Source organism: Drosophila eugracilis, unplaced genomic scaffold, assembly GCF_018153835.1.
Source record: "Drosophila eugracilis isolate 14026-0451.02 unplaced genomic scaffold, ASM1815383v1 contig_2174, whole genome shotgun sequence".
NCBI lineage: Eukaryota > Metazoa > Arthropoda > Insecta > Diptera > Drosophilidae > Drosophila > Drosophila eugracilis.
In genome coordinates this window covers 71,720-83,707 of record NW_024573060.1, presented here as the reverse complement: position 1 = coordinate 83,707, position 11,988 = coordinate 71,720, and the positions used below count along the sequence as shown (strand labels likewise).

Here is an 11,988-nt window from a genome sequence, read left to right as displayed (position 1 = left end):
TCGATCACGCGGACATGGCCATCGGATCCTGGATACACCGCGTCAATCCTGTCTAATCGCCACTCATTGGACGGAAGGTTGTCCTCCTTGATGACTACCATATTCCCAACGCGGAGATTCCTCATAGGGGCACGCCACGTGTTCCTCTTATGGAGCTCCTTGAGGTACTCTTCCTTCCATCGCAGCCGAAATTACTGTTGAAGAGCCTTCAGGTGCTGCCAGCGATTAATATTTGACGTAGTATCCCCCTTTAGCTCGGGTTCGACCGTCACGAGAAGAGGACCTCCCACCAGAAAGTGATCGATCCTCGCCAGGAGAGTAGCCAGCTCCTCAAAGGTGTATTTCCGTGTGGCGGTGGACTTGTAGAACAAGGTCTGGAAACTCTTGACGCCTGCCTCCCACAGGCCTCCCATGTAGGGGGCTCCCGGAGGAATGAAATGCCAGAGAAGCTGCTGGTGACTGTAGGCACCTGTCACAGCCCCTTTTAGGCTCTGGAGAAAATCGCGAGATAGTAGGGCAGCTGCCCTCACAAAGGTCTTCCTGTTGTCCGACTGCCTTTTAACGGGGGCATCCTCTCCGGGACACGAACCGAGCGAAAGCAGCCAGAAATTTCTCGGTCGTAAGGTCCGACGTAGGCTCTAAATGGATGGCCTTAGTGGAGAAGCACACAAACGCCAACACATACCCCTTTGTGATGAGGCTCGCCCCGTAAGTTCTTTATCTCGAAAGGACCGGCATAATCCACACCTGTGTACGTGAATGGGCGCGAGAAGGACGTACTTTCCTTCGGTAGCTCTCCCATGAGTTGCGTCTGCAACTTCTTCTTGTGGATGCCACATACTTTACAAGCATAGACGACGGACTTGACCAAATTCCTCACCCTTGGAATCCAGAATTTTGCCCGAATCAGGCGGATCATCAGCTGATTGCCACCGTGCAGCGTGATGCGATGCGTAAATTGAACAAGGAGTCGACACAGATGGCAGTCATATGGAAGGATTATCGGATGCCTTTCGTCATATTGGAGAAGTTCAGAGGACGTGACCCGGCCGCAGGCTCTCATAAGGCCTTGTGAATCCACGAAGAGGTTCAGATTTTGAATCGGACTGGACGCTGATACTGGACGCTTTTCGCTTAAGCAGCCCATTTCAGAGATGAAGTGTCGCGCTGAGTGACGGAAACTAGAAGACGTTCAGCCGACGTAATCTCATTAGCTGTCAGGTGCTCTTCGAACGGAGAGCGTATCTTCCGCGCGCGCTGGATGAAGCGACAAACATAGGCAAGGACTCGTAGTGCCTTGTCAAGTGTGGAGAAACGTTCAAGGAGATCTTCGGGGGGCGTCTTCGCGACATGGACCTTGACTGCTCGCTTCTCGAGTTCAGACACGGGGGCCTAGTTGCCTTGAGTGGGCCACTCGCTGCGAGTCCCTCGCAGCCAGCCAGGCCCGTGCCACCACAACTGGTTATCCGCAAGGTATTGGAGAGCTACGCCTCGGCTGGCGAGGTCCGCAGGGTTCTGCTCGGATCGGACATGTGCCCATTTCTGCACGTCGGTGAACTGGGCGATCTTGGCTACCCGTTTGGCCAAGAACGTTGTCCCCTGACACGATGGCTTCTGCAGCCACGCTAGGACAATAGTCGAGTCCGTCCAACAGTATGGGGCAGATGCGGGCCCTGGCATCTTTGGCAGAAAGGCGGTGGCTATTTCCGACAGCAACAATGCGCCGCACAGCTCTACCCGAGGGAGCGACACCGTTTTAACTGGGGCCACTCGAGTCTTTGCCGTCAGCAGGTTCACTATGACCGTAGACCCAACCTCGACACGTACGTAAATGGCTGCGCCGTACGCCTTCTCTGAAGCGTCGCAGGACCCGTGATGCTCGACCCTTAGGTGTAATCGGAACGCGACCCATCGAGGAACTCGAATCTGATCGAGCACCGAGTAATTCTTCAGGAAGTCAACCCATCGCTGACAGAAATCTTGAGGGAGGGCGTCGTCCCACCCCAGACCCAGAAGCCAAATGTCCTGCATGAATATTTTTGCCCGGACAATGAAAGGAGCGAGCCAACCTGCTGGATCGAGCAATTTGGCAATTTGGGAGAGGACTTGGCGCTTCGTGAAGGACGAGCCGGAAGTCAACTCTGGCGGAACAAAAAAAACTCATCGCTCGTCGCTTTCAAGCGCACGCCGAGTGTCTTGGCCGTGCTCTCTGCATCGATGTCGAGGAAATCAGCACGAAGGAGGTGGTCGCTCGGAATGTCGGCCAGGATCGCCTTGCTATTCGACGTCCATTTCCTCAGTGGAAACCCTGCTGACTCTAGGGCGCCCTTTAGCTCCCGAATCACCACTTGGGCTTCGGTTTTGGAGTCTGCCCCCGCGAGAACGTCATCAACGTACATAAAATGCCAGATAATTCGTATTGACGGCGGGTACTTCAATTCTTCGTCGTCAGCGAGCTGTTGCAGGACACGGATCGCTAGGAACGGGGCACAATTGACACCGAAGGTGACCGTTATTAATTCGTAGTCACGGATCTCCACCTCGGAATTGCGAAACAAAATACGTTGGAGCGGAATATGCTTGGGGTCTATCCAAATTTGCCGATACATCTTCTCGATGACGGCGTTGATGACAAACCTAAAGTATCGCCACTTTAGGATTTGACTCGTCAGGTCGGATTGTAAGACCGGGCCCGCATAAAGAATGTCGTTCAGACTGGTCCCGTTTGCGGACGGGCTCGAAGCATTGAAGACTACCCGCACCTTGGTGGTCGTGCTTTCGGGCTTGAAGACGGCATGATGTGGAAGATAGTAGGTAGCGGAACTGCTCGTGGGAGAGACCTCGGTCATGTGGCCTAATTCGATGTATTCCTGGATTACCGAGTCATAGCGGGCCTTAAGGGGCGGATCCCTCTTCAGGCGCTGCTCATTACGCAGGAACTGAGCAAGAGCAAAGGACCGTGAAGCCGATAGCTTCTCGGCGCTTAGACGTAGAAAGCGCCGACATTGCTTCAAAGGATGGATCCCTCTGCAGTCTCGGCGTCGGTAGGACTGTGTACCTCGAGTACATCTGCTCTCCAGTGACTGGGCGCTGCGTGCACGTTGGGACATCGTGCTGGGTATGACTGGCGGAACTATGATGAAGAAACAAAACAGCGTTATCAGAATTGGTGTGAAGTTCGATTTGGAATTACGGGCAGAGCTACGAGACAGCACAATGGACAGGGACATTGGAACGGAAGAAACGCAGGCGGACGCGTCCATCGGAAGAAGGACGACCTTAGCGACGGGCCGCTTGACGAGCCCTCGCGCGGTGCGGATGTCGATCACGCGGACATGGCCATCGGATCCTGGATACACCGCGTCAATCCTGTCTAATCGCCACTCATTGGACGGAAGGTTGTCCTCCTTGATGACTACCATATTCCCAACGCGGAGATTCCTCATAGGGGCACGCCACGTGTTCCTCTTATGGAGCTCCTTGAGGTACTCTTCCTTCCATCGCAGCCGAAATTACTGTTGAAGAGCCTTCAGGTGCTGCCAGCGATTAATATTTGACGTAGTATCCCCCTTTAGCTCGGGTTCGACCGTCACGAGAAGAGGACCTCCCACCAGAAAGTGATCGATCCTCGCCAGGAGAGTCTTGACCGTGCTCTCTGCATCGATGTCGAGGAAATCAGCACGAAGGAGGTGGTCGCTCGGAATGTCGGCCAGGATCGCCTTGCTATTCGACGTCCATTTCCTCAGTGGAAACCCTGCTGACTCTAGGGCGCCCTTTAGCTCCCGAATCACCACTTGGGCTTCGGTTTTGGAGTCTGCCCCCGCGAGAACGTCATCAACGTACATAAAATGCCAGATAATTCGTATTGCCGGCGGGTACTTCAATTCTTCGTCGTCAGCGAGCTGTTGCAGGACACGGATCGCTAGGAACGGGGCACAATTGACACCGAAGGTGACCGTTATTAATTCGTAGTCGCGGATCTCCACCTCGGGATTGCGAAACAAAATACGTTGGAGCGGAATATGCTTGGGGTCTATCCAAATTTGCCGATACATCTTCTCGATGACGGCGTTGAAGACAAACCTAAAGTATCGCCACTTTAGGATTTGACTCGTCAGGTCGGATTGTAAGACCGGGCCCGCATAAAGAATGTCGTTCAGACTGGTCCCGTTTGCGGACGGGCTCGAAGCATTGAAGACTACCCGCACCTTGGTGGTCGTGCTTTCGGGCTTGAAGACGGCATGATGTGGAAGATAGTAGGTAGCGGAACTGCTCGTGGGAGAGACCTCGGTCATGTGGCCTAATTCGATGTATTCCTGGATTACCGAGTCATAGCGGGCCTTAAGGGGCGGATCCCTCTTCAGGCGCTGCTCATTACGCAGGAACTGAGCAAGAGCAAAGGACCGTGAAGCCGATAGCTTCTCGGCGCTTAGACGTAGAAAGCGCCGACATTGCTTCAAAGGATGGATCCCTCTGCAGTCTCGGCGTCGGTAGGACTGTGTACCTCGAGTACATCTGCTCTCCAGTGACTGGGCGCTGCGTGCACGTTGGGACATCGTGCTGGGTATGACTGGCGGAACTATGATGAAGAAACAAAACAGCATTATCAGAATTGGTGTGAAGTTCGATTTGGAATTACGGGCAGAGCTACGAGACAGCACAATGGACAGGGACATTGGAACGGAAGAAACGCAGGCGGACGCGTCCATCGGAAGAAGGACGACCTTAGCGACGGGCCGCTTGACGAGCCCTCGCGCGGTGCGGATGTCGATCACGCGGACATGGCCATCGGATCCTGGATACACCGCGTCAATCCTGTCTAATCGCCACTCATTGGACGGAAGGTTGTCCTCCTTGATGACTACCATATTCCCAACGCGGAGATTCCTCATAGGGGCACGCCACGTGTTCCTCTAATGGAGCTCCTTGAGGTACTCTTCCTTCCATCGCAGCCGAAATTACTGTTGAAGAGCCTTCAGGTGCTGCCAGCGATTAATATTTGACGTAGTATCCCCCTTTAGCTCGGGTTCGACCGTCACGAGAAGAGGACCTCCCACCAGAAAGTGATCGATCCTCGCCAGGAGAGTCTTGGCCGTGCTCTCTGCATCGATGTCGAGGAAATCAGCACGAAGGAGGTGGTCGCTCGGAATGTCGGCCAGGATCGCCTTGCTATTCGACGTCCATTTCCTCAGTGGAAACCCTGCTGACTCTAGGGCGCCCTTTAGCTCCCGAATCACCACTTGGGCTTCGGTTTTGGAGTCTGCCCCCGCGAGAACGTCATCAACGTACATAAAATGCCAGATAATTCGTATTGCCGGCGGGTACTTCAATTCTTCGTCGTCAGCGAGCTGTTGCAGGACACGGATCGCTAGGAACGGGGCACAATTGACACCGAAGGTGACCGTTATTAATTCGTAGTCGCGGATCTCCACCTCGGGATTGCGAAACAAAATACGTTGGAGCGGAATATGCTTGGGGTCTATCCAAATTTGCCGATACATCTTCTCGATGACGGCGTTGAAGACAAACCTAAAAGTATCGCCACTTTAGGATTTGACTCGTCAGGTCGGATTGTAAGACCGGGCCCGCATAAAGAATGTCGTTCAGACTGGTCCCGTTTGCGGACGGGCTCGAAGCATTGAAGACTACCCGCACCTTGGTGGTCGTGCTTTCGGGCTTGAAGACGGCATGATGTGGAAGATAGTAGGTAGCGGAACTGCTCGTGGGAGAGACCTCGGTCATGTGGCCTAATTCGATGTATTCCTGGATTACCGAGTCATAGCGGGCCTTAAGGGGCGGATCCCTCTTCAGGCGCTGCTCATTACGCAGGAACTGAGCAAGAGCAAAGGACCGTGAAGCCGATAGCTTCTCGGCGCTTAGACGTAGAAAGCGCCGACATTGCTTCAAAGGATGGATCCCTCTGCAGTCTCGGCGTCGGTAGGACTGTGTACCTCGAGTACATCTGCTCTCCAGTGACTGGGCGCTGCGTGCACGTTGGGACATCGTGCTGGGTATGACTGGCGGAACTATGATGAAGAAACAAAACAGCATTATCAGAATTGGTGTGAAGTTCGATTTGGAATTACGGGCAGAGCTACGAGACAGCACAATGGACAGGGACATTGGAACGGAAGAAACGCAGGCGGACGCGTCCATCGGAAGAAGGACGACCTTAGCGACGGGCCGCTTGACGAGCCCTCGCGCGGTGCGGATGTCGATCACGCGGACATGGCCATCGGATCCTGGATACACCGCGTCAATCCTGTCTAATCGCCACTCATTGGACGGAAGGTTGTCCTCCTTGATGACTACCATATTCCCAACGCGGAGATTCCTCATAGGGGCACGCCACGTGTTCCTCTTATGGAGCTCCTTGAGGTACTCTTCCTTCCATCGCAGCCGAAATTACTGTTGAAGAGCCTTCAGGTGCTGCCAGCGATTAATATTTGACGTAGTATCCCCCTTTAGCTCGGGTTCGACCGTCACGAGAAGAGGACCTCCCACCAGAAAGTGATCGATCCTCGCCAGGAGAGTCTTGGCCGTGCTCTCTGCATCGATGTCGAGGAAATCAGCACGAAGGAGGTGGTCGCTCGGAATGTCGGCCAGGATCGCCTTGCTATTCGACGTCCATTTCCTCAGTGGAAACCCTGCTGACTCTAGGGCGCCCTTTAGCTCCCGAATCACCACTTGGGCTTCGGTTTTGGAGTCTGCCCCCGCGAGAACGTCATCAACGTACATAAAATGCCAGATAATTCGTATTGCCGGCGGGTACTTCAATTCTTCGTCGTCAGCGAGCTGTTGCAGGACACGGATCGCTAGGAACGGGGCACAATTGACACCGAAGGTGACCGTTATTAATTCGTAGTCGCGGATCTCCACCTCGGGATTGCGAAACAAAATACGTTGGAGCGGAATATGCTTGGGGTCTATCCAAATTTGCCGATACATCTTCTCGATGACGGCGTTGAAGACAAACCTAAAGTATCGCCACTTTAGGATTTGACTCGTCAGGTCGGATTGTAAGACCGGGCCCGCATAAAGAATGTCGTTCAGACTGGTCCCGTTTGCGGACGGGCTCGAAGCATTGAAGACTACCCGCACCTTGGTGGTCGTGCTTTCGGGCTTGAAGACGGCATGATGTGGAAGATAGTAGGTAGCGGAACTGCTCGTGGGAGAGACCTCGGTCATGTGGCCTAATTCGATGTATTCCTGGATTACCGAGTCATAGCGGGCCTTAAGGGGCGGATCCCTCTTCAGGCGCTGCTCATTACGCAGGAACTGAGCAAGAGCAAAGGACCGTGAAGCCGATAGCTCGAAACCCTTCTGCTCGGGGTCGCGTAAGGGGAGCGTCACAACGTACTTGCCACACTCGTCTCTTCTCGTCGTCTGGACAAAATTGTGCTCGCAAACTGAATCCGATTCCGAATTAATCTGTGTGGGCACATCCTCCACCTCTCAAAATTTTGTGAGGAGCTGATCCAACGAGTCACCGAGGCTACGGGCAACTCGTGTGGAAAAAACGGACACGCTGCGAGGGTTGGCTGGAGATAATGGGCCTGTCAGCACCCATCCAAAAATGGTTTCCTGACCGAGAAGGGACCCGCAGATGTTAGCCCTGGTATTACCGAGGAGAATGGACGGAAGAATGTCAGCTCCTATTAACACATCGACTTGGGAGCTTTCAAAGAAGTTGGGGTCCGCCAGGGGAATGTCGGGCAGCCCCTTGAGACGATCCCGCGGAATCGGATATGATGGCAGATTTCCTGCCAACTGCGGAAGAACGTAAGCCGCAGTCTTTAATTGTAGCCCGGGTCTAGACGGCGACCGAATGGAGAAATGGCACAATTTAGTAGACTGCGCGGAAATGGTCTGATTAAGACAGGACACTTGGGCTTGAATCGTCTTGAAGGGAAGCTTGACAAGGTTGAACAGTCGTTCAGTTATGAACGTCGCTTCGGACCCTGAGTCTATCAGTGCTCGTGCCTGGAAACTGCACCCCAAATGGCACACGTTGATAAGGGCAGTGCCCAGTAGGACGGCTCCACACCCGGAAGCGAAGCACACCTGCACATCCGACTGATCCTCTGAGCCGTTTGTGTTTCCGGCAGTTTGTGCGGGTCGAGGCCTTGCTGGAGTAGGCGGACTTGGAGCGGTAGCGAACGGATTCAAGCATAACAGCTTCCTCTTAATGTAGTCGGAGCGCCCGTCCACGTTCATTTCTATGAAACGCGGACATAAGCGGATAGGGTGGTTCTCCCTTGAACAGAGATCGCATCCCTTTTGGCCCGGAGCCACTCGAGTCTCGTACGAATTGAGCCTCCGTGCAGGGGCAGTAGGAAGTCCCGACCTTGGCGGAGATTTCCCGGAGCCACTAGGCCTGACGTCGTCGATGGCCTCCAGAGTGCGATGGCGTTCTGTCAGGAAGTTATCTAATTCCTTTCATGTTGGAATTTCGGCCTTATTATGTACGGATTGCTCCCACATAGAAAGTGTGACCTTGGGGAGCTTCGAGGAAATCATAAAAACCAGGAGACAATCCCAAGCCTCAACATTGATGGCGGATATTTCTAGGGCTGTCAGACAACTCTGAATTGTGGCTTGCAGTTCCCTCAGCGCGACCCCCGGAAATAGCCTGGAGGTTGAAAAGGATCTTCAACTGGCTATTGACCAATAGCCGCTGGTTCTCAAAACGGTCTGTGAGGCTTTGCCACGCTGCGACAAACCCCTCATGGGTAAGCGGAGCCTTAGAAACAATGGCGTGTGCGTCACGACTTGTTTTGGACAGCAAGTGGAACAACTTCTCTACCGGGGTGAGCCGCGAGTTTTGGATGTAAATGGCCGTAAACAAGTCTCTAAAGGTGGGCCACCGAAGGTAATCACCCGCAAAGACCTCGGTATCCACTGGAGGTAACCGACAGCCTGTAGACGCGGGCGTGTGGACATTGACGGAAGCCTGAGTGGATTGGGAGGCCCGACCTGGGCAATACACCTCGAATATACGGAGTAACAGTAGCTGTACTTCGATTCCAGCACTGCTGAGGTGGCCGAATTGTCGTCGGATACGGCTAGCAAATCGGAGCAGCTCTCATAGCACTTCTCCACCTTCTCCCAGAGTGCCCGAATTTGGTCTCGATGCACTTCGCACATGTATTGGGAGCCTATTTCCATTTCTGGGGCGCCCGCGGTATTGATGTTGGCCTCAAAATGGCTAATTCGATCTGTTGTAGCGATGAACTTTTTCTGCGCCACTTCGACCGCACTTTGAGCCATTTTTACAACGGAGCGAGTCTGCCTCTGTGAAGGATCGGGGATTGTATTGACGTTTTCGTCACTCTTTGCCCTTGGAATGGCCCTGGTCGCCTTAGGCTTCAAAAGAGGCGTCCGCGGAGATGCGGATTGAGATCTGTCCAAACTGATGGCTGGGATCGGACGCGGATTTTTGTCGTCTCCCGTGGGCATTCTCAAAAATCAATTCGCTGGTCAGCGCTTGTCGACTGACTTGCGCAATAGGGGTCTCGTTCGAAGCGGTGGCTAAAGTGATGAGAACGGTGAGATCGCGGATGGATTGTGATCACAAGGAACTAGTAGGCACTAGCGGCGCCGATGTCGAAAGGAAGATCGTGTGCGGCACAAAACGAATGTGAAAACAAAACTTCAGGAACCAAAAAAACAACCCAGAAGTAGACGAGGTTTGTTAAGATTGTAGGCGGATGTTGCCTGATGCGGAGTAGAAGCTGCGCTAAAGGCACGGAGAATGGACAAGTACCGTTCGTAATTCACCCCAAAGGGAAAAAAACAGGACCAAAAAAAAAACATAACACGGCTACTGAGGCGGCGAGGTTGAGAACTTAGGCGACACAATCACGGATTTGTAGGGAAAATGGCGGTTTTTTTTTTAAACAGATTTTATTTCAGTTTAATTTTGTCATGTATTTATTTCCTGAAATTGGAGGCAGAAAATATATGGCATGCATGCAAGTATGTATATATGTAAGTATATGTATGCACGTGAGGCCTAGGTTGGCACAGTGGACTGTGGACTGTATAAATGGAGGAACAGAAAACTGTGTGGTGTAAAAAAAAAACACTGATTGGGAAAAAAATGTTACGTCAGCGGCTAACTGTTAAATGAATTTAGGAATTTTTGGAAATAAATCACACCGGCTGGCCAATATTAATTATCCCATATTATAGCAAAATGTTGTAGTGGGGCGGTAAAAAGATGCCTCTTGATTGCAGATAAGATGAAGTCGGGGGCGTCGTGGAGAGAGCCGTCAGCTTTATTCACTTTATACAGAAAAACTGACTTAACTTAGCTTAGCATAAGAAAAAAGACGATCGCCGACGGCCGACCGCTGCAGTTGGACCCGAAAGAGCGAGAGTGCAAGATTATGCAGAGAGGGACGAGGGCGGATGCGCTCTTCAGCGCGGATGCGCTCTTCAGCGCGGATGCACTCTTCAGCGTGGATGAGCGGCGGCACAATGGCCCCTCACCTAAGCACATCAATTAATGTAACTAAGAGGAAAATGGTAGAACATAGTGACGTTATATAACTAATTTCAGAAAACAATACCACACTTTACTAAATTATAGTAATTGTAGTTATTGTTTTTATTATTTTTATTCTCGTATCAACAATGTTAACATTATATCCGATAACCATTTTATATACAAATTTAAAAAAAAAAGTGAAGAGTCACAACAAAATATAGAACCGGCAGAAAACTAGTTGCACGCATTGTACCCTGCAATTCCACCCCAACCCTTTTTAAGGGGAAGAAAGTGACATATTCACTTGTGCACAAAAAAAATAAGAATATGCAGAGTTGGCGATCCCACGCTGAATCAATATAAGAAATTTACATCCGGAGCAAGCGACGCCGCTCTTTAATAATATAAACAATTTTGCATGCAATCACTAAGTGCCGAAACCTAAAACGACGTGAATATAAATAAATTTACGTTCTTTTAATTTTCTTCGCGTTGTCCTTAGTCAACCGACAGGGCATTATTTCGACTCATATAAAATGAGAAACACTTCACTATATATATATATATATATATATAAATATATATATATATATATATATATAAATATATATGTCGCAGCGTAATTCTTAGAATTCGCAGGCAAGTACATTTTTAAAGTCAGTCTGAATTCGGGGAACTACATGCTTCTGTTTTGATAGATGATATTGAGCGAAAAGCAATAGGTCCAATCGTAGATATCAAAAGTCTTGAGTAAGTCAAAGATGACTATGTTCTAAGGACATGAGTGAGTATGCGACTTTTGAGCGCATACGATAAAAGAGGGTGGATGAAATAGTCAGATGAATCAAGTACCCTGGGCGCCCGACCACCAGTTTGGTTTTAGGAAGCCTGAGCAAGTCCGTCGAGTAGTGAATCATATTCTGAATGCCTTTGAAAACAAGCAATACAGCTCTCCTATCTTCCTCGACGTTAAGGAAGCCTTTGATCGCGTGTGACATGATGGCTTGCTGTATAAGCTGAAATCTCTTCTCCCGACTGCCCAATTCCTCTTACTTAAATCATATTTACTTGGTCGAAGTTTTATGGTTGTAGTAAGAGGGGTGAGGTCAAGCATAGGATCTGCTCGTGCTGGAGTTCCACAGGGGAGTGTCCTGGGTCCCGTGTTGTATACCCTGTTCACTTCAGACCTGCCTTGCCCGAATGAACCAAACACACTTCTGGCCACCTACGCCGTTGACACAGCGTTCCTAGCCAACTCCTCTTGCCGTATCGGGGCTTCAAGAATCACCCAGGAATTTCTGGACTCATACGGAAAGTGGACTAACATGTGGAACATACCGATTAATGGAAGGAAGTCACAACTATGCTGTTTCGCTTTGAGAGTGCAGTCCCTTCCGGAGGTTAAACTTTACGACGACATTATCCCGCAATCCTCACAGGCGCAGTACTTGGGCCTCATTTTGGATAAGCGACTCACAGGGACACTCATACTTTGA

The 11,988-nt window shown here is 51.2% G+C and overlaps 1 pseudogene; it reads right to left on the bottom strand.

The window, feature by feature from the left end:
* Window positions 1–225: 225 nt before the first annotated feature.
* On the bottom strand, window positions 226–8,833 carry LOC121530104 (annotated as a pseudogene).
* Between the last annotated feature and the right edge of the window lie 3,155 nt (window positions 8,834–11,988).